General features: G+C 47.1%; 1 protein-coding gene across 6 annotated transcripts in view; it reads right to left on the reverse strand.

Annotated features, from left to right (window-relative positions):
* Nucleotides 1-24253, reverse strand: part of CRACR2A (calcium release activated channel regulator 2A) — a 132570-nt gene extending 108317 nt beyond the window's left edge. For 2 of the 6 annotated variants that reach the window (XM_049624914.1, XM_049624916.1), the window contains exons 1-3: nt 24085-24253; nt 6049-6321; nt 1351-1510 (exon numbers count right to left, since the gene is read on the reverse strand). The gene's annotated coding sequence lies outside the window, so the exon portion shown is untranslated. Of the gene's footprint in view, nt 1-1350; nt 1511-5516; nt 5631-6048; nt 6322-11806; nt 12021-24084 lie in introns of all 6 variants that reach the window. The other 4 variants (XM_049624917.1, XM_049624915.1, XM_049624919.1 and 1 more) reach the window with 4 other exon arrangements.
* Between the last annotated feature and the right edge of the window lie 771 nt (nt 24254-25024).

The raw sequence follows: 25024 nt of genomic DNA on the forward strand, positions 1-25024 counted from the left end.
GATAACAAGTCAGGTGAAATTACTAATGTGAAAGTAGATACAACCAGGAAGGATGCTATTCTTGAGAATGAGTTAAACTTTATATAGTGTCCTAATAATTTATTATGCTGACATGGCACAGGGCAGTGACAAAGAGTCATGGAAAACACTGTCTCCCATCTGGAAATCCCACCCACAGAGTGGAGGCATACATTCAGTCTTCAGCATTAAAAAAGCTGTGGAAGCAATAGCCTTTTCATTCAGGCAGTGGGAAGAGGAGGGCAGATTGAAAAATGTTGTTTGATAGATCTCAAAGGGAAATATCAAAGTAAGAGTGAAAAAGAAAGGCAACCCCAAAGTAAATCACCGTAATGTGATCCTATCATTGTCCTACGATGGTATAGACATATATTAGAATAGAAACTATTTTAAGCGTATTTATTTTGAGGGGGGAAGGGGCAGAGAGAGAGAATCCCAAGCAGGGCTTGAACTCACAAACTGTGAGATCATGACCGGAGCGGTAATCAAGAGTCAATCAACCCAACCGACTGAGCCATCTGAGTGCCCCGAGAATAGAAACTATTTTAAAAGCAGGTTTTACAAAGGAGTTTATTGACATGGCAATATTTCATGTGCCTCCGCTAATTTAATGATATGTTGCCCTACATCTTCCTGTGTTAGGTGAAGTCCCAAATCTTCTGTTACAAATCTGTAAGTGGTTTCCTTGCTTTTGCAGTAACTACACATTGCACTAAAACCCTTTTCAGTTAAATATATGTTTGGAAATGCTCTAATCTAGACAGAATGCATAGAGTGGGGAAATTATCCAGTCATTTCAAGATTTTGTCTTTATTCTAGTCAGGCTTCTCTTCCCCAGAAACCATCTCCTAAATTACTGGGCTTTTGGCATAACGTCTCTGAAAACTTCTCAGTATTACATGTAGAAAAGTATGACTGATTTGTATTTGTTTGGGGTTGAGTTTGACAGGGCAGGTGACGATTCTTCACTGATGGGGTAGCACCCTCAGCCCCCACACGGTAAATTGCAGGGCCCTTGTCAGGGGATGTAGCAACTCAAAGCCATCCTTACAGATTTACTAAATGCCTTCTGAGGCTTCCATCCTCAAAGCACTGTGGTCCCTGGGCCAGAAGCAGCATCTGGGAGTCTGTTGGAAATGCAGAATCTGAAGCCTTGAACTAGACCTATGGGTGGGAATGTGTGTTTTAACAAGTTCCCCAGGAGATTCAAAGGCACACTGAATGCCTGGGAAGCACTCCTCTGGGGGGCAGTGCTGACCCCATTAGAAATACTGACCAAACCCAACCTTACCGGTGTCTCCAATGGGCCCACCAAGGTCAAAGGTCGGTCACCTGTATTTTTTGCTCCTCTTCCTGTCACTGAGTTACTTGAGGACAAGACGGGTTTGGGATTCTTCTCTCGGATCTGCACGCAGCCGCCAGCACAGAGACGCGTACACAGCTGTGGCCCTAAAAAATCCCGTTGTCTGTATTCCCTCAGGGCTGAATCCTCCTTTTAACCAGAAAAAAACAAGTTCCATTACTCCTCCGTAGAAGCACAAGCAATAGATCCCCAGCACTCACTGGGACTGAGTTTCAACACCGGTGTTTTGTAAATTTCACTGCCAGCCTGCCTAAGACCAGTTTTTGAATGAAGAGCAACTGTCTCCCTCCCCACTCCCTCTGCCAGTAAGCTGCTGTGGTGGGCTTCACTCTCAGAGAAAGAAGAAATAAAAGCAACCCCCCCACCCCAGTTGTTCTATGATAACTACAGAGATGATAGATGCTGTTGCATGCAGACTCAGGCAGAAGATACATAAATAGCAACATGAAAAAGCAGGGAAAGGAGCTTCCCTGTGACAAGAGGTTCCAGTGGGAGATCCTTTTGCTGAGGTGTGATTTAAAAGGTCAGATTCAGGGTTGCCTGGGTGGCTCAGTCAGTTAAGTATCCTAAGAGTCCAACTCTTGATTTCAGCTCAGGTCATGATCTCAGGGTTCGTGAGTTCGAGCCCCACACTGGGCTCTGTGCTGACATCACAGAGCCTGCTTGGGATTCTGTCTCCCTCTCTCTGCCCCTCCCCTGCTTGTGTTCTCTTTCTCTCTCAAAAATGGATAAACAAACTTTAAAAGGTCAGATTCATATGTGGAGCTTGAGAAACTTAACAGATGAGCAGGGGGAAAGGGAAGGGGAAAAAATAGTTTCAAACAAAGAGGGAGGCAAACCATAAGAGACTCTTAAATACAGAGAACAAACTGAGGGTTGATGGGGGAGGAGGGGAAAATGGGTGATGGGCATGGAGGAGGGCACTTTTTGGGATGAGCACTGAGTGTTGTATGTAAGCAATGAGTCACAGGAATCTACCCCCAAAGCCAAGAGCACACTGTATACACTGTTATGTTAGCTGACTTGACAATAAATTATATTTTTTAAAAAAAAGTGTGTTAAAAAAAAAAGGTCAGATTCAGTGACCTACGAACTCCTGGCCCATCCCCCCCCCCCATCCTATCTAGTGGAATGCTAACCCCCTGAGTGAGTGTCCCAGCTGGGGGTGAGGGGAGGCCAGCTGAGCCACCAGCAGAATGGCCAAGCTTGAGAAAAGCTGAGCTGGGAGCAGCAAAGGGGAGAGGAGACTTCCTTCAACCCACCTTTCAACCCGAGCCCACAGCCTACAGAGCTGCAGTCACCATCAGCTTCATCCCCCACCCCCTGCTGTGGGCAGAAGGATGGCTCAATACCTTAGCCCACAGTCTCCACTTCCGGACCCTCACTTCCTTCCTTCATCAAGCAATGATAAAGACCCAAGGCAACTGGAAACCACCCACCCTGTTCCCCCACTGCAGTGAATTCATTTCTCTGATCACATTCAGGCCCCAGCCCGACACATCATGCCATTCCAATACCACATTTCCCAGATGGCACTGCAGCTTCCTGTTGACATGTCCTAACTGGGCTCCAAGGACCAAGGTGTGGCTCACCCCTCTTATCTCTCACATCTGGCACCGTGCCTCACATTCAGAAGTCGTAGTGTAAATATTTGGGGACTGAAAGAGTAAAGGGGGCAATAGGGCCAATTACAGTGCGACAGACCAAAAAGGCTGAGCCATCACCTTTGTTAGGAGAACAAAAACGCATTCTCATTATAAGCCTTCTTTGGGGCATGTCACCAACTGGCCCATTTTCAGAGCTGCTCTCTTACCTCTGTCATGACCATCATCACCATGCCACCACTAACAGCAAACTTAAAAGGTAAAAGGTATAACTGTAAATCACACTTTTTTTTAAGACCCTGGAGGCAGTGTAATAATTAGCTAAAGCATCAGGTTCTAGAGGCAGAGAAATTCGTAGGTTCAAATACTCCTTCTACAAAGCATAAGTCATGAATCTTTGTCAAATGATTTCACTCTGATACTGTTTCCTTGTCTATAAAATGCAAATGGGAATCCCACATCCTCATGGGGTTCTGGTGAGACAGTACATGTGACAGAATGAGCCTTTTGACTGTCATTTGACATTTTTATCCTTGGTCCCCAAGCAGCCACCCAGGCTGTGCTAAAACAAATAGTGAGTAGGGTTTCTTCCCTTCCACTCTGGGATAAAATGGCATGGACATAACAAGGCAGGGCTGCACACCCAAGTGCCTAGACAAGTAACACAGGAAAGCCCACTTGTCATGTGCAAATGAAACAGAATCACATCCACACAGAAATCTATCCTCTTCTTTTCTTCTTGAAAAAGACTCCCTTTGTGGGGGGGGGGGGGCGCCTGGAGGGGTCAGTTTGTTGAGCCTCTGACTCTTGATTTTGGCTCAGGTCATGATCTCATGGTTCATGTGATCAAGCCCCATGTCAGGCTTCATGCTTAAGATTCTCTCTCTCCCTCTGGCCTCCCTACCCTCCAAAAAAGAAAAAAAAAGAAGAAGAAAAAAAAGATGACAAATTGGGGGGTGGGGATAAGGGTTGGGAAAATGTCCAAACCAGTGGTCAGCATATGGTTATTAGAACCCAGTGTTTCCAGTCCTCTTGACAATTCATAGACATTTCAGAATTTTTAAGGTACATTTAGGTACAATACAAAATGGCAATCTTACCCATTGCAGCATTACTTGTAATAAATGCCAAATGACTGAAAACAACCTGTGTCCATCAGCAGGGGACTGGTTGAGTAAATTAGGGTACATCCCTACAATGAAGTACTATGTCCCTTTTAAAAAAATGATGGGAAAGCTCTAAACATACTAATAGAAAAAGAGCGCCAAGATAAGTTAAGTGAAGGGAAAAAAAAGCAAGGTTAAAAAGAAGTGTGTATAGTGAGAAAAAACAGGATGGAGACATAAGATATATTTGTAATGACTTATATTTGCAAAATGAAACTCTAGAAGGATGTATAAAACTAATAAAAGCGGGGGGGGGGGGCGCCTGGATGGCTCACTCGGTTAGAAGTCTGACTCTTGATTTCAGCTCAGATCATGATCTCATGGTTTTGTGAGATCAAGTCCCACACCTGCTTGGGATTCTCTCTCTGTTAATATTCACCCCTAGCCTTTTGTGTGTTTCTATCTTGTCACCCTGAATGAGCTCACTTAGTGTTCCAGGGTAAATTCCAATAAAGACATGGTGAAGCCCTAACCCCCAGGACCTCCAGTGGGAGCTGATTTCGAAACAGGGTCATTGCAGATGTCACTAGCTAAAATGAGGTTGTACTGGAATAGGGTGGGCCCCTAATCCAGTATGACTGGTGTATTTATAAGACAGTCACATGAAGATAGACACACAAGGAGAAAGCCATGTGACAACGAAGGTGGAGCGTGAATTATGTGGCTACGAGCCACAAAATGCTAACGATTGCGAACAAACAACCAGAAGCTGGGTAGAGGCATGGAAGGATTCCCTTACAGGTTAGGGAGGGAGCATGGCCTTGCCACACCTTGACACTGGGTTTCAATCCCCCAGAACTCTGATATAATAAATTTCTGCTGTTTTAAGTCACCCTGTTGGTGGTACTTTGTTATGGCTGCCATAGGAAATAAATACACTCCGGCCAGCTCAAGTGACAGAGCCATCTGACACTGTTCCATCTCAGTAGGGGCTCGGTAGACACAGAGGGCAACTCTGTCCCAATGAATGAAAACTTTAGGACCTTGGCTGATCAAGTTTTATTGCATAGGTATGCAACAAAAACTCAGTTGGTCAATAACTACTGAGTACTGACCTTGTGAAGAACATAGGAAAAAGAAAATGTTCTCTATCTGCCCTCAGGGAGTTGACAATGTGATTGAAGATGTCAGACAGACACAAAAAATATAATACATATATATATATATATATATAGAGAGAGAGAGAGAGAGAGAGAGAAAGAGACAGAGACAGAGACAGAGAGACAGAGAGAGAGAGAGGGAGACACACACACACATGCACATTATATACATATATATACACACATACACATTATATATATATATAATACATATATGTAATATAACACAATACATTTCATATCGGCCAAATAAGCATGATCTCACCCCCCAGTGGATGCCACAGAAGTCACTCCCAACTAAATCCCACTGGATGCTGTCTGGCCTCAATCTTCCACTTTATTTCATTTTAGCTGCTCCTGACATGTGTGTCCGGAAGACCTGGGAAAGTGTTGGAATGTCAGGCTGGTAGACAATTTCTAGAAGCTGTCACCACTGCTCCTGGCCTAAAACCCAAACCTCTTGCCCACTGCGGATGCCCACTGCTGTCCATGATCACTGTCTGCTACCCTTCAGTTTCTTATCAGCTCCCTTTTCCTGTTCAAAGAGGAAGACCATGAACAATAAGCCTACTCTACACTTATCTACAAATCTGATATGCAGGAAACACAAAATCCAGGTGGTCTGGGGGTCTGCTTCGGGAGGTCACCTAGAAGAGGTTTTAAGAGGGGCTACAGAAAATCAGAGACCCTTAGCAAAGATACTGTCATCTGCATCATCACTCAAAACCTTTGCTTATTTGTCCCAGCCACCTGGCAGGTTCCCACTATACCTGCCTCTAGGAACCTCCGGTCCTTACCAGAAGGAAGCCTTGCATCCGCTTCCACGCCTGGGGTCGGGGAGGCAGCACACAGGACTGAGCTCTCCTGGAGCTCTCTCTGAAGCCCAGGCCTCCGGGTTGGGCTGCTCTGAGACGAAGAGACGTGGCAGTGGGAGTGCCAGGTAGACACCCAGGCAGGGCTCATGAGGAAAAGTGGCAAGTGGCTGAGGCTCCACCCTTGACAAGCAGCCTGATGACCTGACTTTGGCTCCAGGCCAGTCCCCTGAGGGGCAGCTGTGGTCAGGGTATGACCTGCAGGTTGAACAGACAGAGGAAAGGTCTTTTCACTTTGACTTCACGTAATTCATTATAGATTCTCAGAGTAGAAAAGGCCTTTGAAGTCACTTAATTTTTAGCCTGTTGCTTATCAAATGAACTTCCAGATGGGCTTTGAGTCTGGCTTTGAAGCAGACATCACTGCTTGCCTCAGCAACATCCATCTCTCCCTTGCTCCTTTCCAACAGAACTCCAATTGTGTTACCTCTCAGCATAGGCGACCTATGCCCAGCTCAGGGGCCCTATCCAGTCAGAACACATGCAGGCCCCTTGCCTGTGGGCAAGTTTGGGATGGGTATGTCACTCCCTCTGGTCACGGAAACATGAGAGGGGCCTCCTGAGGATGTTTCTGGAAATGTTTTCCTGGCTCTTAAAAAGAGAGATGCAGCAACCTCTTCCTCTGCTGGATGTTGTCTTGTCCAGCCACACGGTGACCTTCTACAACTACGTTGTGACCATAATGCATAAGCATAAGGGAAGAATGGAGAAAGAAAGAACCCAGGTCCTTGATGATATCATTGAACCAACCACTGGACTAATCAGCCCTGATGTCACTCCCCCACCTTCAGACTTCTCATTATACAAGTAATAAATACCCCTGTTGTTTATGTTCACTGAAATGGGTTTTGGAGTTTTGTTTTTACTGCCTACAGCTAAGATGATCCTAAGTGATGTGCGTTCAGACATTCCTGGAACCACAGGACCATATTTCTGAAGCACAATCTCACCATACTGACTATAGCTTCCCAAACTTCCACATCATTCTCTTCCCACCTTTTCTTTTTTTTCTTTTTTCTTTATTTTTGAGAGAGAGAGAGAGTGCAAGCAGAGGAGGGGCAGAGAGAGAGGGCGACACAGAATCTGAAGCAGGCTCCAGGCTCTGAGCTGTCAGCACAGAGCCCGGCAGAGGGCTCGAACTCATGGACTACGAGATGACGACCTGAGCTTAGGTCTACACTTAACCGACTGAGCCACCCAGGCACCCCATCTTCCCACCTTTTCTTGGTAGTCCATCATCTCCCCAGACTTGACACATTTGGCCATCTTTTCAATACAGTAATCAATTCTACAGTATATGCCAATTCGGTCATTTAATTAATTAGACATTTTGAGTTCCCTATGACATTCCAGACAGGGACTCAAAAATGAAGCCTTGAGGGGTACCTGGTGGGTGAGACCCACCCCTGGCAAGGAGGTTAAGTACCATGTGGCAAGCACATGGTAGGATGTGCACACTGGGCATGGAAGACCTCAGGGTAGGCAGTGCTAGCAAAAGCACCATGGAAAAGAAACTAATTCCTGAGGGAAGAGTAGAAGATGGTGAGCAGAAAGACCTTCACAACCAAGGATACGAATAATGATGAAAATATAATAAACAATGATGGCGGTGAACATTTCCTGAGCGCTTACAGCAAACCAGGCACTGACTATTTTTTAGTGCTTTCTGAGTATTAACTCAGTTAGTCCTCCACCAAAGCCTATTAGGTAGCTCATATTATTAGCCTCATTTTATGGAAAAGCAAAGTGAGGCATGGAGAGGCTGATATAGGAAGTGAGAGGCAGAGGCAGGATTTCATTCCTGGCGCCAATGCTCCCAGGCTCATATTCTTGACTCGTCTACATCAGTGATTCTCACAATGGTCACCAGAACAACAGCACCAGAAGCCCCTGGGAACCTGTTACAAATTCAGATCTTGGGCCTCATTTCAGACTTACGGAAGCAGAACCTCTGGAGGTGGTTCCAGAATCTCTGGAGGTGAGATCCAGCATGCTGTGTTTAATAAGCCTTCTGTGTCATTCTGGAAGCCCCATAATGTTTGAGAACCCCTGACTGACACCATAAACACATGATGAGAAAGGATGGCATGTTCAGAATGTTCAGAGGAAGAGGGATGTTGGGAAGAGAAGCAAAGTCAGCAGGGAAAATGGGGTAAATCTGAAGAACCCTGCATATTAGCCTAAGGAGAATGGGCGTTATGGTATAGGCATTTTGAATGAAGGTGGGAGGTGAGGCAGAGAAGTGGCATGATTGAGCTTTGTTCTTTGGGGCAAGATCTCTGCACTGGTGTTAGGAATGGACCGGAGGGGAAACGGCCAGAAGGTGGAAGCCCAGGTAAGAGCAGGGGTTGCACTAAGCTGGTGGTAGTGCACAGAAACAGGGATGCAAGAGGAGAATGTAAGAGACAGGCTGTGATAACAGCTGGACATGGGATACAGTGTTTGCAGAGTTATCCAGGATGCCTCCACAGCTTCTAGCTTCAGAAGTTAGGTCGGTGGAGAAAGTGTTTAGCTAGACTGGAAATGCTGGAGAAGGAACAAGTCTGGCAGGGAAGATAATTAAGCACATTTAGGAAACGTGAATACTGAGGTATCTGTGGCATATCAGGATGAAGGTATTTCAAAATACAATGAGAAAGAAAGGGGTGGGGTCCAGGCTGGACACATAGGTTTGGGGTTCACCTGAATAAATGTGATACCCGAGACCACGATAAAGTTAAGGCTGATCACAGATTGTGTAGGAAGGAAAAGAGTGAAGGTTGGATTCATGCAGGATGCTAACATTTAAGGGACTCTGGAGCAAGTGAGCAAAGGAGACTCAGAAGAAGAACTTAGAGAGGCAGAAGAAAATAAAGGAAAGAATGTTGTCTCAGAATCCAAGGACGAGAAAAGTTGGAGAATGTCTAAAGAAGCAGAGGGTTGACAATGGCTTCCAATGAGGAAGTGTCAAGTGTCAAGACTGAGAAGAAAGACTGGATTTAGCAATGGGGAGGTCACAGGTGAACTCAGAAAGAGCAGTCCCAGTGGAGGGATAGAGGCAGAAGCCAGATTCGTTCATAGACTTATTCTCTAGAGAAGCAATATCTACCATACTCCAGCCAGGCGTTGTACTTTGTGTTGGAGATATAGTAACAAGCAGGACACACATGAATCCAACCCCCAGCAGGTGGTGAGGGAAGACACACAATGAACAGACATGACAAAAATAATGATGGAATCACAAGTGAGGGAAGTGGCTCTGATGAAGACATGAAGACATACAGAATGCTTGCTCTAGGGAGTGGAAAGCAACAGCACTAGCAGAGACAGAAGATGAGGGAAAGGAAGGGATGTTTAAGGTGAGTTCCCCAAGACGAACAGGAGTGAGCCAGGGAAGAGGATGGAGAGCGGGGACAAGGAGCAGCCCCTGCAAACACCCTCAAGGAGAAAGAGCTCTCATGTGTTCAGGAAATGGAAGGAAATGGAAGTGAAGAGAACAATTTTAACATGGCAGGGAGTGGCCAGGGATGCGGGATGAAGGGGCTCTGGGGGCCGGGTTAGGGATCTGGGACTTCATCCAAGCAGTTTTAGTAAATCACTGATATTGTAGTCTAAAAGTTTGGGACAGTCACAATCTGATTTGTTTTTTAAAATATAACTTTGGCCAACTTGTGGGGAATAGAATGGGTAAGGGAAAGATGGAATGGTGAGTGGATGTACCGAAAGCAGGTGGGGGAATATTATAGCCCAGGTGAGAGATGGTAGTGTTCTGGACCAAGGTGGGAGATTCTAGAACTTCTTAGAAGGTGGGATCAGGAGGACTGAGGGATTGGATATGGTAAATAGGGAGAGGGGTTGAGGCCAGCTTGTGCTCTATGGTCCTCTCTACGTCCATTTTGGATACTCCCAGAGGATCACTGAGCTGGAGTAACATGTGCCCCTGAATTCCAAACAGAGACAAGACCAAGCCCCAGTGGCTCTCCATGACTCATAGCAGCAATTGGGAGACAAGTCTTACCCAGCCTCCTCTCCTCAGGGTGCCTCTAACCCCTTAGAGATAAAATGATCCCTCAGATAGGAGGTCTCTTGAAAACCTCCTCATCTTGTTTGCTTGTACTACTTCTGGGGTCGTGTCCTTGGGGGGTGGGGCACAGAGCAGAACAAGCCTCCATCACTCTACCACTTGGGCTGGAAAGCCATGCTGGCTGGCTTCTCATTAAGGCACACATGCACTGTTCAGGGTGTTCATAAACTACATTCAGTACAGTGCGGACAATTCTAGGTCCCAGAGGCCAATCTCCATTGGGTTACTCTTCCCACTCATAATTTGCCATTTTGTTTTTTTTTTTTTAGGTAGGCTTTGCACCCAGGGTGGAGCCCAACACAAGACTTGAACTCACAACACTGAGATCAAGACCTGAGCTGAGATCATGAATTGGACGCTTAACTGGCTGAGCCACTCAGGTGCCCCAATTTCGTCAATTCTTTTTAACAGAATTTCTTTCTTCATATATACATAATTTATTGTCAGGTTAGCTAACATACAGAGTACACAGTGTGCTCCTGGCTTCAGGAGTAGATTCCCATGATTCATCACTTAGATACAACAGCCAGTACTCATCCCAACAAGTGCCATCCTCAAATAAATATTCTAAACTTCTTTTTCTGGCATTATAGTAGGCTAAGTACTTTGACCACCACCACCACCCCACCCTTGCACTAAAAACAACGGAAAAATCTTGTACAAAATACATTTTTTAAAAATATATCTCTAAGAGCATGATGAGCTGGCAAGAGAAGAAGGAATTCACTGGTCAGGGACTTCTGCAGATAATGGAATATCTGGGCTCTGTGCTGACAGCTCAGAGCCTGGAGCCTGCTTCCGATTCTGTGTCTCCCTTTCTCTCTGTTCCTCCCTTGCTCATGTCTGTCTCTCTCTCTCTCAAAAATAAATAAAGATTTAAAAAAATTAAATTCATATAATAGGGATACCTGGCTGGCTCAGTTGGTAGAGCATGCGACTCTTGATCTCAGGGTTGTAAGGTCAAGTCCCATGTTGGGTGTAAAGATTACTTAAAATAAAATGTTTTTTAAAAATTCATATGGGGCGCCTATGTGGCTTAGTCAGTTAAGCATCTGACTCTTGGTTTCAGCTCAAGTCATGATCTTGTGGGAACTGGAGCCTTGCATCGGGCTTCTTGCTGACCCTGCAGAGCCTGCTGAGATTCATATTCTCTCTGTCTCTCTCTGTCCCTCTCTCTCTCTCAAAATAAATAAATAAAATTTAAAAATTCACATAATAATACCACTTATACAAGGCGGTTGTGAGGAATAAATGAGCAGACACATACAAATGCTCTCAACATAGCTTCTGCCTCCAGAAGATGTAAAATAAATCCTAATTTCCTATCTCTTCAAAATGTAATAAATAAACAAGGAAGGAAGACACTGTTAGCAACAGAGAATTACTGCCTCTGCTTCAGGTGGAAGATACAATTCTGGCACTTTGTCACAGCATATGAATCTGCACTACAGAGCTGATGCTTAGCAGCTGTTTCCTTGTTATCTTTTCAGTATCAAGCCCAATATCTTCCAAACAAATATGATATCTCTATTTTTAAAATACTGCATGTGCACACACACACGTTCCAGGGATATGTACACTTTGGATTTCCATTTAACTCACAATTGTAAGATAACCTACGTTCGCAGTTTTAAGAGATCATAAAAAATGTGTTTGTCCATCCATAGGGCAAAATGGTTCATTCCACCTGCTTCCCTGTCCCAGGGCTCTTCTGACAACCAGGAGACAGCAGGAGGCACACAGATGACCCCTCTGCTGCAGCTTCTGCACCCCTGTCCCCATGCTGAGACACTCTCCCTGACTCCATCCTGGACTTCACTCTGTTTCACAAGGACTACGAAAGAAGAGAAAAGGCAGTTAAGAAAAGTTAGCTTAGACCCTTTGAAGTTCTCTGCCTAATTTTCATTTGGCAACAATCTAGAAGGCAGCGGGGGGGGGGGTGGGTGATAGGGAGTGGGGGTGGACAAAACCAGGGAGGGGATAGGGACACCTGGGTGGCTCAGCCAGTTGAGCATCTGACTTTGGCTCAGGTCAAGATCTTGTGGTTCTTGAGTTCGAGCCCCGTATGGTTCGAGCCCTGTGCTGGGCTTGCTGCTGTAAACGCAGAACCTGCTCTAGATCCTCTGTCCCTCTCCTGTGCACATGCGCTCTATCTCAAAAATAAACATTAAGGAAAAAAAAAAAACAAACAGGGAAGGGAAGGACAAATCCAGAACCAATCTTCCCTTGATTGTGTCAAGGAAACAACTAACACCAGTCCTGAAGTCCTAAGACCTGGGCTGGCATCCTTACTCTTCCATTTGTTCCCATGTGTCCTTAGTCAAGCCACTGAACCTCTCTGATTTTATTCTCCTCACCTGTAAATTGGAGGCAGTAATTATATCATATTTGGAGAGCATCTTACAATTTACTAAGTGTTTCCATAGGCATCATTTCATTTAACATGCACAGTGGAGCATACAACACCCAGCATTATAATCACCTCACTGCTCTGCTGTGAAGATTTAAAAGCGGAGCATGGGACTGCTGTGCAAACAGCAAAGAGCTTGGTCCGCAGGAAGGATCATCGTCAGCATACTGGTCTTAGCTTGTTGGGAGTCGGGGATCTGTAGTCCAAACATCTGCATTTGAATTCTGATTCTACACTTATTACCCGGATGACCTTGAGCAGGTGGCTTGGCTTCCACCTTCCTCACCTCTAAGCTAAGGATGAGAGTAATAGTCCTGTCTCGTAACTCAGGTACATGGGAGGCACTCAGTGAATGAGAACTTGAATCTACACCAAGTGAAGCTGACAGGTGTCTGACCACACACACCTGCACCCGCAGCCAGGCACCATGCTCCATCCTTTCTTCTCCACAGCTACTTCTACTCTCTATACCCCTGGGCAAATATTTGTGAAGGAAGGGCAGGAGCTCCGGATATCAGGATGTACTGTGGATCGTTTCTTACGACGACAAAGCCTCAGATTAACACCTCTATTTGTGGGGCATCTCCATGCTGTTGCGGATGAAACGGAACCCGGGCTCCCCGAGGCGCCAGTCAGCCTGGACCCTTCCCATTTCTGCCTGAGAGTCTTGCAAGCTGGGAGCTCTGGACTCTGGTCACTGGCCAAGCTCACCCTATTGGTAAATGGCACTGAGGCCTGAGCCGACTCCCCACGGACCTATTTTAAAGACCTACAAAGCAAATGGTCAATTTAGCTCAGTCTGGTGAATGGATGGGGACTACTTGGCTGCAAAAAAATATAAGCAGCCTCCATTTAAAAGGTTTTATCCTTATAAAGTGGTTTCCCATTGTTACTGCTTCATTCTACTGTTCACAACATGCCTAAGAGATGTGACGGGCATGGGGCCATCAGTGGGGTGGGTGGCTGAGGCCAATAACAGTGAGCAAGTGCCACAAACTTGCTGCCAAGTATAACTGCTCCGCTTGAGCTTTCTGGTCTTACCCGACTGCCTGCTTCCACTCCGGGGGCCAGATCCTAAGAGAACTACATCCTAAGAGAACCCCATTAGGACTTCCATCAGACTGGCATTTGCATTCAGGGGGACATGAGGCGTGACTCTGTCACTCAGCTTGTGTCTTAAGCTACAGAAGAAAACACGCTCAGGAGCATTACTTAGGCCCAATCAGCCTGGAGTTTATAGGCTAACGGCCCTGAGCAGTGGCGTGGACACATGTGTTCCGTGGGTGAGGACAAGACAGTCAGCCATGACCGTCACTGTGCTAGTTAACATCTCTTTCTAAAGTCCTCTGGGACAGCCTGGCCCTGACTTTGCAGCTGCAGACAGCATGGCATGGCTGTGTGGTGCGTGAACTAGTAAGGGACCCAGGCAGGTAGGGGCAGAAAGGATGGTAAAGGCTGTTGCCAGGCCTCAGGTGTGCCCCACAACTAGGCTGAAAAGAAATCAGGCAGCAGACATGAAAGAAGCCAATGGTGGGCTATTGTTAAAGGAGTTATCACCTGGGCTTCTCCTCTCTGTCTGTTTTGGGTAGCTTTCCTGGTGGATTACTTTGTACAAAGAGTGTGAGTCTCTGTGGGTGGCCCTGCCTGCTTCCACTCTACAGCCCTATAGAACCTTCTGCGTGGTTCTAACACATCTCCATCCTAATGGAGCATGGTCCATATAACACAGGTTTGCACCCATGCAGAGCCTAGAACCCTCCGAGTGCAGACACACATGTGCCCAGGCAGGACAGGCTGTGCTGAATTCTATACAACATCTCTGTCCACGTGAGAGAGGAAGGATCAGAGAGTTCTGGCTCCTAACATTTTTTAGAGGGTAAACTGGGTCGGTGATGGCCAGCAGGAGGAGGAGGTAACCCTTGAAAATATTGGTAGGGTTGGGGCACCTGGGTGGTTCAGTCGGTTAAGCATCCGACTTCGGGTCAGATCATAATCTCATGGTTAATGAGCTCAAGGACCACATCAGGTTCTCTGCTGTCAGCACAGAGCCCGCTTCGGATCCTCTGTCCCCGTCTCTCTCTGCCCCTCCTCCATTCATGCTCAATCTTTCTTCTCTCTCTCTCTCTCTCTCAAAAATAAATTTAAAAACATTAAAAAATTATCGGCAGGGTTAAAGCATGTCTTGTGGGTTTAATTTCCATTCAGAAGGGCCCTTAGACACTGTCTATTAAAATGAACTGAAGGATTCTCATGGAACACTCCTCCCAGGACTCGATGTGGCCACCCATCTGCTGAATTCCACTATCACTGAAAGCCCAGCTCAGTTCTCACCTACACTGTTACGCCTTCTCTAAAGCCCATTTCCTTCCAGAGTACACACTCTGTCTTGCCCTCTTTGTAACAGTCGCCTATGCTGTCAACACAAGTATTAGGGCCTTTGTTCTTTCTGCCAGCACAATGTACTGCACACAGTAGGTGCTTAATCACTACCTGTTGATCCATTTTGTTTAAGTTTTGGGGTTTTGTGGGGGGGGGGGGGGGGGGAGGCTGGCATTAATAATCACTAAAACCACATTCACTTAGCCCCTGAAGTATCCGAAAATTCAGATGTGGTAAGTGGTGTAATGTGATTGTTATTCAGAACAAATTAGAGCTCTTCATTCTATTTCTAACTCCAGCAAATAGGGCTTGCATGTTTAAAAAAATATTTTTAGTTTGCAATGTGTAATTACATAATGGAGGCCTAGTAATTTTTTTTTCATTAACATTCATTTCACTTAGCAGTTCCTTTTTGTGTCTTTGTTTCTGATTCAAGCAGCGGTCCAGTATATTAAAATCACATTCCTTAAAAAATGCTAGAGCAGACTTCTCAATCGGTCCTCCCATCCCTATATTTCTGACTGGCCTGTGCCTGGAGCATCTTACCTAGTGCCAAGTCAGAGGAATCTGCTCCCATGTTACAGGTGTGTTAACAGAGCTCTGTTATTCAGCAGACCGCACCCCCCAAGGGATTAGCCTTTGCAGGGAGCCTTTCTGATACAGAAGCATCAGCAGCAATGGGGGAGATGTCCTTGATGTAAGTATCTAATCTAGAATTAGATTTGTGAACTCAGACAAGTTATTTAACCACTCTGAGCCTCAGTCCCCTCATCTGTAAAATGGGGATGCTAAGTCCTAGATTAGAAATGGTGCCTGGCACATGGTAGGTACTCAATAAATTATCTTATGCAGGGAGCGCATGTCAAAGTCTGCTGGATACCTTGCTGTTTCTCCAGCTGACTTCATTCCTGGACTTAAGCCACATCTCCCAAAAATGAAACCCTGAGCCCCAAGCAAAGATGAACCCTAGAAATCTGAGTGTGAGGCAACACAGCAGGGGCCAGCAGAGTCCACAGACAGGGTGATGGAAAGCAAGAAGAAAGGTGCCAGACAAAAACAGACACATAGACCAATGGAATAGATAGAGACCCCATAATTGGACCCACAAATGTATGGCCAACTAATCTTTGACAAAGCAGGAAAGAGTATCCAATGGAAAAAAGAATCTCTTCAGCAAATTGTGCTGGGGGAACTGGACAGCAACATGCAGAAAGATGAAACTAGACCACTTTCTTACACCATACACAAAAATAAACTCAAAATGGATGAAGGACCTGAATGTAAGACAGGAAACCATCAAAACCCTAGAGGAGAAAGCAGGAAAAAAAACCTCTTTGACCTCAGCCACCACAATTTCTTACTCAACACATCTCCAAAGGCAAGGGAATTAAAAGCAAAAATGAACTATTGGGACTTCATCAAGATAAAAAGCTTCTGCACTGCAAAGGAAACAATCAACAAAACTAAAAGGCAACCGACAGAATGGGAAAAGATATTTGCAAATGACATAACAGATAAAGGGCTAGTATCCAAAATCCATAAAGAACTCACCAAACTCTACACCCAAAAACCAAATAATTCCGTGAAGAAATGGGCAGAAGACAGGAATAGACACTTTTCTAAAGAAGACATCCAGATGGCCAACAGGCTCATGAAAAGATGCTCAACATCACTCCTCATCAAGGAAATACAAATCAAAACCATACTGAGATGCCACCTCATGCCAGTCAGAGTGGCTAAAATGAACAAATCAGGAGACTATAGATGCTGGCAAGGATGTGGAGAAATGGGAACCCTCTAGCACTGTTGGTGGGAATGCAAACTGGTGCAGCCGCTCTGGAAAACAGTGTGGAGGTTCCTCAAAAAATTAAAAATAGATCTACCCTATGACCCAGCAATAGCACTGCTAGGAATTTACCCAAGGGATACAGGAGTGCTGATGCATAGGGGCACTTGTACCCCAATGTTTATAGCAGCAATCTCAACAATAGCCAAATTATGGAAAGAGCCTAAATGTCCATCAACTGATGAACAAAGAAGATGTGGTTTATAGATACAATGGAATACTACTTGGCAATGAGAAAGAATAAAATCATGCCATTTGCAGCAATGTGGATGGAACTGGAGGGTTTTATGCTAAATGGAAGAAGTCAGTCAGGGAAAGACAGATACATGTTTTCACTCATATGTGGATCTTGAGAAACTTAACAGAAGACCATGGCGGGGAGGGGAAAAAACTAGTTACAAACAGAGAGGAAAGAAGGCAAACCATAAGAGGCTCTTAAATACAGAGAACAAACTGAGGGTTGATGGGGGGTGGGGGAGAAGGGAAAGTGGGTGATGGCCATTGAGGAGGGCACTTGTTAGGATGAGCACTGAGTGTTGTATGGAAGCCAATTTGACAATCAATTATTTTTTACAAAATAATAAGTCATTTAGTACAGCAAAAAAAAAAAAAAAAAAAAAAAAAAAAAAAGGGGAGGAGGAGAGGAGGAGGAGGAGGAGAAAGGTGCCAAAGAGACACACACTGCAAAAGATAAAAATGCTGGAAAGAATGTCTGCTGAAGAAACAGGAAATACATTCTGGCACATTTGTAGTCAGGACAAACATGTTGTAGGGATAAATTACATTGCCCTGAGTAAATGCAGAGTCAGGCTTCATCAGAACACCAAGAGGGGACAGAAAAGCACAACTGCTCGTGATTAAGAATAAGAACTGACATGGTGACCAAATCCCTATGGCCAATGAGAATTCACCATCTATCTCGCCGTGGGAGGGACCCATGCACGGTCAAAGCTAAACTCGCACTTTATAGTACGTGTGTAATTAGTTGAGAAGCTTAATTTAGCAGTTTGGTAAATTCCATTAGCAGTTTATCTATGGTATGTAATTAAGCTATTTACAAGCAAACCCTTTTTGGCTAAAGCCTCCAGTGAGGAATCCTAATGGAAGATGGTTCATGTGACATATACCCAAAGTTTTGCAGATTCTAGAAACCTTCTGGAGTAGACGCTGTGCTTGATTCTATACAATGACATTCCCATCCAGACGAAGGAGGAAGGTCAGAGAGTCCAGAGTCAATCCCGGCCTCTGGCATTACCATGGCCTCAGGATGTTGCATCTCTGATGCCGCATCCTCATCTCGAAGGATGAATGATAGTAACTACCATAGCGGACCATTGGGAGAAATATATGAGGTGCTGTATAAAGTGCTCAGCACAGAACCCAGCCCAAAGGAGGGTAGTGTCACAGAAGCTCGTGTGGCAGAAACAAAGAGTAAAAAAAAAACAACAACACCCCAGCAAGTATCAAGGAAGAGCAGCAAAAAGATTGCCCAAGTGGAGGGGGCATCTGATAGCTAGGCCACTGCGAGAAAGGAAGCTGAGACACAGCAAGATTGGGGAACTCTCTGGGGTCAGGGTTAATACCTCACCGTATCAGTTGGGAAGATGAAGACACGTCTGGTGGTGGTCGTGGTGGCTACACAGCACTGTGAATGCTGTTTTTTTTTTAAGTTTATTTACTTATTTTTAGTGAGACAGAGAGAGTGTGAGCAGGGGAGGGGCAGAGAGAGAGAGAGAGAGAGAGAGAGAATCCCAAGCAGGCTTCCCACAGAGCCCAATACGGGGCTCCAACTCACCAAACCGTGAGATCATGACCTGAGTGGAAATCAAGAGTTGGATGCTTAACCGACTGAGCCACCCAGGTGCCCCAACACTGTGAATATTCTTAATGCCACTGAACTACACACTTAAAAATGGTTAAAATTGTAAATTTTATGTTCTGTATATTTTACTCCAATTAAAAAAAAGACCAAGTTACCAAAAAACAAAAAACAAAAAAACAAAAAAACTCTAAAATAAAACAATATCCTAAAACTGAACTCTTAGCCCACTGAAGACATTAAAACAAAAATAACAGAAAGGAGAATTAGGGTCGCCTTCTCTCTGTGGGACTCAGGGAAGGCAGTGTCTGTGCACCCAGACACCACTGAAGGCTACCACCTCTTTCGCATGAAGCTGATCCTTACCCAGGACATCTGTTTATTACTTTCGTAAAGGTTTATTTACTTTTGAGAGAGAGCAAAAGCAGGGGAGGGACAGAGAGAGAGGGGTCTGAAGTGGGTTCTGCTCTGACAGCAGAGAGCCCGATGCGGGGTTCGAACTCACGAATCGGGAGATCACGACCAGAGCCAAAGTCGAACACTCAGCCCACTGAGCCACCCAGGTGCCCCCAGGATGTCTGTTTCATACAAGCTGCCAGAAGACTTGAAAACCCACAGCCACCACGGATCATGGCATCAGAGAAAGAGCTAAGATTCTTATGCAGAACAATTCGTCTTTTCTGATGGTATCTCCCCGATAGTAATTTCTGACCATAATTCAGATGAAATAGAAGGAAGCTTCCAAGGACCTCCACCCCTTCCCTTCCATGTTCTCTGGGGACAGTGGTGCTGCTGTCTTGTTCAGGTTATAAACAGAGTGGCTTTGACACACACCCCCCCCCTTCCCCACAGAAATATAAACCCTAGCTGGAGGCACATGTAGCCTCTCTGGCCAGGGTCTCTAACCCCCTTGGCCATGACCTCACTGGTGTCCGCAGCAAGGCATGCCAGCCTGGTGCCACCATTCCAGAGAGTAAAGGGCTGTCCTGTGCCTCAGGGCACTCCTGCTATAAATGCCCTGTGGCCTCACTGGGGCCCAACAGCATTTCCCAGCTGTCATTACAAGCACAAGGGCAGCAATGTGGTGTGGAGTTCTGCTGGAAGCCGGACACAGTGATTCGGTGACGCAGGCCTCTGTGGGGACCTTTCAATCAGGAAGGCCCTCCTGCGGCTCACCAGCATGCCTTTGCCCACTGTGCTTCGTACCCTGTCACAGGCTCTACCTCCAACGCCTCCACTTTCCTCTGTGTCTTTCCAAGGTTGACCCACTCTTCTGGGTTCAGCTCAAATCCCACTTGCTCTGTGAGGCCACAAGATATATACTTGACTCTGCTTGCTCTGAACGCCAACAGGACTGGCCATTTTTTTAGACTAACCCTCCAAGGGGACTGTGAACGCTGGCTGAAGGGACGTGGCCTCTCTTCTTAAGTCAGGTCTCCTGGGGGCCCTTAGGTGGCCAAGAGGAGCTCAGGAAGCACAGATGCTGATTAGGTGAGAGAAGTTGTCCCTGTCCTCTGGGGAAGCGGGGGCTAAGATGGGCATGCTGGCAAGGAGCGACAAGACCTGGATGGTCGAGCTCAACAGCAAAAGACACCACGACCAAAGGGCTCCTGAAAGCCTTCACTGCGGTGCCCTTTCATACCTATTTGCTCACCCAAGGCAGACTGGCAGGTAATTATTCCCATTTCACTGAAGAGGGAAGAAACTCAGGCTGAGGACACATGGCTGGTCAGAGTCAGAGCCAGTCTGGTTCTGGTTCTGGGTTCAGCATTCAGAGGTGCAAGCTGACGGATGGTTGAGGCATGGCCCTGGGGCCAGGTTGCAAGTTCAAATCCCAGACTGGCCTCTTTTTTTTTTTTTTTTGAAGTTAACTTTTATTTGAAAGATAGAGAACAAGTCAGGGAGGGGCAGAGAGAGAGAGGGAGACAGAATGCCAAGCAGGTTCTGTGTTGTTAGCTCGGAGTCGGATGCGAGCTCGAACTGGGGAACTGTGAGATCATGACCTGAGCCGAAACTGGGAGTTGGACGCTTAACCAACTGAGCCACCCAGGTGCCCCCCAGATTGGCCTCTTATTGGCTATATGACTTCAGGCAAATTACTCTACTTCTCAGAGCCTTGGCTTCCTCATCTGTAAAATGGGGGTTCAGTTCTGTGTTTACTCAGGGTGGGGCTGCTGGAAGTCCATCTTCCTCCCCTCCCACCCCATCGAGTACAGGTGTGGGGTTATGTGGATTCAATGTGGCAAAGCTCCATCCAAGTACCTGGGCCAGCTGCAAATCCTGGAGCTCAACACTAAGCAATCTCTAAAGTAAATAAAGTGAAAATAAACCCATCGTCCAGCTAATGGGAGATTGTCTTCTTGTCTGCACTGGCAACTGAGCCATTGTAGCCAGGCTCATACTTCCCTGGTGCTGCTGTGAATTAAAAGGGGAGCTAAGGAAGTTGCCTGGCCAGAAAGGCAAATGCAGGCCCTGCGGGGGGAGGGCACCCACACCATGGCCCCAGAGGGTCTTGGCACACTCCAGCCTGGGTGCTAAGTTGTACCTTCTCACCTTTCCTCCAAGCCCAGGAGGGCAGAGGATTGCACAGACCCAGGAGAGCGCAAGGAGCAAGGGCTGGGTGCTGAGCCAATCCAGCCACACTGCTGGAGCTCCCTTATAGAAGGAAGGTTTCTGGGGGCGCCTGGGTGGCTCAGTGGGTTAAGTGTCTGACTTCGGCTCAGGTCATGATCTCACGGTTCATGGGTTTTCAGGTTTGAGTTCATGGGTTCAGGTTTGAGCCTGCTTTGGATTCTGTGTCTCCCTCTCTCTCTGCCCCTTCTCCATTCATGCTCTGTCTCTGTCTCTCTCAAAAATGAGTAAATTAAAAAAAAAAAAATAAGAAGAAGAAGAAGGAAGGTTCCTTCCCTCCCACAATTTCTCAGGCCCAGCCCCCAGGGCAAGGTAGCTCTGTTATGTGAATAAGGGTCTTTAGCACAAGGTCAGTGGGGACAGAGGTTCTTGGAACCTGAACCACATGGGAAGCCTGTCTGCTCCCACCTTCCTGCATCTCCTAGAAATGCCCAGAGCATCACCCAGGGCCAGACCCTGCTCACCGCTAAGATGCTGCCCCCAGCAATGCCTCCCCAGGCCAGCCCATCCAGAGTGTGTCAACAAGCAGGTCAGGGAAGAAAGAGCCCCACTGACATTTTGAGAAAGCCAGGGCTAGGAGCCAAACTGACAAAGGGAATGCCTGTCAGCATAAGAATCTGTCACAAAAGAAAATCCTATATTCCTCAAGTTGGGAGGGACCACTGAATGTAACTTTGTCCGTCAGACAGTGGCCCCCTTGAGTCACTCTCTGCAGTAGAGGGCCTTTAGGAACCCACTCCCAACACAGGCCCTCCAGAGGATCTTGTTACATCTAACCCAGACCAAACATCCTCAGGGACCCAGTCTGAAAGGCCAGAGTGGCTACAAAGCAGGAATGAATCAGAACCTAGAGACCCGAGGCCAAGGCTGTCTAAACAAGGTGCAGCCTGTAAGGACAAGGCCCACAGCGTGCTTCCTCCTCTGTCACTACAGCTTTGACCACAGCTCGGCTTCCTATCCAGCTGATGTCATGCTAAGCTAACGGTTGAGAGCAGATATAAGAGGAAACAACTACCTAAAAGCTCACATGCTGAGTTCTGGAAGGGGACAGGGGAGTCCTCTCTATCTTAATGCTGGTGGTGGAGGGCCAGGGTCATGTGATGCTGCAGATCCAGGCTCTGGAACAGCCCAAATGTCTACACTCAAATTCTGCCTCTACCATTTACTGGCTGCGTGACCGTGGGCACGATACTTTGCCTCTCTGTTCCTCAGTTACTTTTTCTATAAAAAAAGTATGACAGCAGAGTGATGGGGTTGTTAGTGAAGCGTCAACCAGGAAGCATATGTGTTCCAGTTAATGTGTACTGGCTGTCATAAGGAAGACCAATTTGTCCAGGGTGTCCTGCATCATTATTAACACTCTCCTTTTCACTCTCATAAGTGAATGGATTGCACGATAAATTCTAAGGCTGACTAGCTCTTGTCTTTTCTTTTATGTCCATCTGGTTATCTCCCGGCTTTGTGCCTCTCTAAGTACTGGGGAGCATGTTCCTGAAGCGTAGATCCCCAAACATAGCTCTGCCCATGCCACTGACTTGTCTGTGCCATGGACTTAGCTCTTTCTCCCTTCCTTTTCTCTTCACTGTGTCCCTCCCTCTCCTTCCTCTTCTCCCACAACCACCCTCTCCTTTCTGCTTCCCCCCATCAGTGCCTACGGGGGCTGGCAGTGGGCACAGGTACCTTCTGACTTGACTGACAGCTCTCACTGGCCATGCACACTTGGATGGGACACCCTCTGGCTCTGACTAAGCTAAGCCTTAACCAAATTTCTCTTAAAGGAAAGGAAACAATTTGAGATGTCAAGGAAATTACTTGACCACTTGATGGATGAGTGGAAATAATGGGCCATTCTGTGTATGCGTGTGTTGTTTAAAGGAAATAAAGGCAATACGGGCTTAAAATGGTCCATTCAATGCCAGAACCTGTCTATAAAAACCTTCTCAGAGTCAAACACAGGGCAGTCCCCAACAAGTTCACTGTGTATAAGTAGATGGACATATGGACTCAGCAGGCTTTTCCAAATGCTTGGCGAGATTCACTACATCCTGGTGCTAATATACATATACACACGTGTGCACACACACATATACACATGTGCCTACACACACAGACACACATGCACACACACACATGCACGCACACACACACACACCTAGTCCACAGCTGCAGGGCCAGCTGAGTCATGTGGCCAGACCACAGCAGGAACAGGCCCAGGGAGGAAGTGCAGCCCCAGTAATAAGCCCATTTCCTGACCTTCTTCCTTTGCTCTGGAAGGTTCTCTTTCTGTCTCTTTGTCTTTTGATTCTCTGTCTCTCTCAGTGCTTTGTGTTTACTCAAGGTAACAGCCATGCTTTTGTCCTGGTCCACGTGGCAAGAGCTCATAACAGCACTGACATGCAAGTAAGGAGTTTTCGTTTCTAGACCTGTGACCTTGGGCAAGTCACTTCACTCTGAACCTCAGTTTCCTCTTCTGTAAAACGAAGAGGCTGGGTGTGGCAAAAGGGTCCCTGAGGGCCTTCTGGATCTCAACCCCAGTGCTTCTCCACCCTCCTCCAGTCCCTCTCAGGGATCTTCCCGACCAGGGCGCAAGGGCCGGGCACGGCGTGGGGGCAGGAGTGAGGGAGCCCCGCTGTTCCCCTCCGGGGCACACAGCCTCCCCTGCCCCCCAACTCCATGTGCTGCGCACACATTCGCGCACACCTGGCTGCCCCCGGGGGGGTACAGAGAGGAAACGCCGACTCCCGGGCTGCACCGCGCACAGCGGGGAAAGAGGAGCGCGCACCCCTCGACCCTTCAACCCTCCTCCACCGTACCTTGGGCTTCGCTGCCTTCCCTCTGACCCGCCCTTGCCGTGGGTTCAGTTCACAGCTGTCAGGTGGCCTCTTGCCAGGCGGGGCTGCTCCACTTTCTCCGCCCCAACCCGTGTACCGGCAGCACCAGCCCACGGCGCCAGAGAAGTGGCGGTGGCGTGCCTGGAGCCCCCCACCCCCACCCCCGCTGCCGGCGCCGCCGCCCCCTGGGCACCCTCCAGGATCCGCCCTCGCCGCGCGGTGGGGTCTGGGCCGGCGGGAGGCGACCTCAGCCAGCCGGGGAGCCTGGGTGGTGAGGGCGGGGCTGCTGCTGACATAGCCTGCCTGACTGGTCAGACTTCCCGGGCCCCTCTGCTCCAGTGCCCCTAGGCCCCTCGCCCAGGTTTCAGAATGCTTACAGACCGCACAGCCTGGTAGGGCCCTGCTTTTCTCTCATTTTGGATATGCACCCCTGAAAAACTCCAGGTCCACCCCAAGCCCACCCCTGCTGTTCAGCCTGCCTGGATTTTGTCCTTCATACTCCCCTGCCTCTTCTATACGGTGAACTGTGGGCATAGATGCCCACATAATAACATCCAATACATATGTATTAATAAAGCATTAAATAAATCTCCAGAGGCCTCCCAAGGTTCAGGCTGACGGATGACCCTCAGCCTGGATATAAAACCTTCCTGGGCAAACTGGCCACATGCTCATTTTCCAGCCTCAACCCGTCTGCCCAAGACACACACATGCACCCCAGCTCTAGGCACCCAGGCTGTTGCCAAACAGCAGCCTCTGGGAGTTCTTGCTTTGCCTGGAACACCCTTCCCCTTTCTTGTCTGAGTTTGGAACTCTTATTCATGCATCCAGGCCCCGCTGAAATGTCCCCTTCTCCTGGAATCCTTCCCCATACACTGACCCCAGTAGAACACCCCTGAATCTTCTCTCTGGGTGCACCATT

The sequence above is a fragment of the Panthera uncia genome, chromosome B4 (genome assembly GCF_023721935.1).
Source record: "Panthera uncia isolate 11264 chromosome B4, Puncia_PCG_1.0, whole genome shotgun sequence".
Lineage (NCBI taxonomy): Eukaryota > Metazoa > Chordata > Mammalia > Carnivora > Felidae > Panthera > Panthera uncia.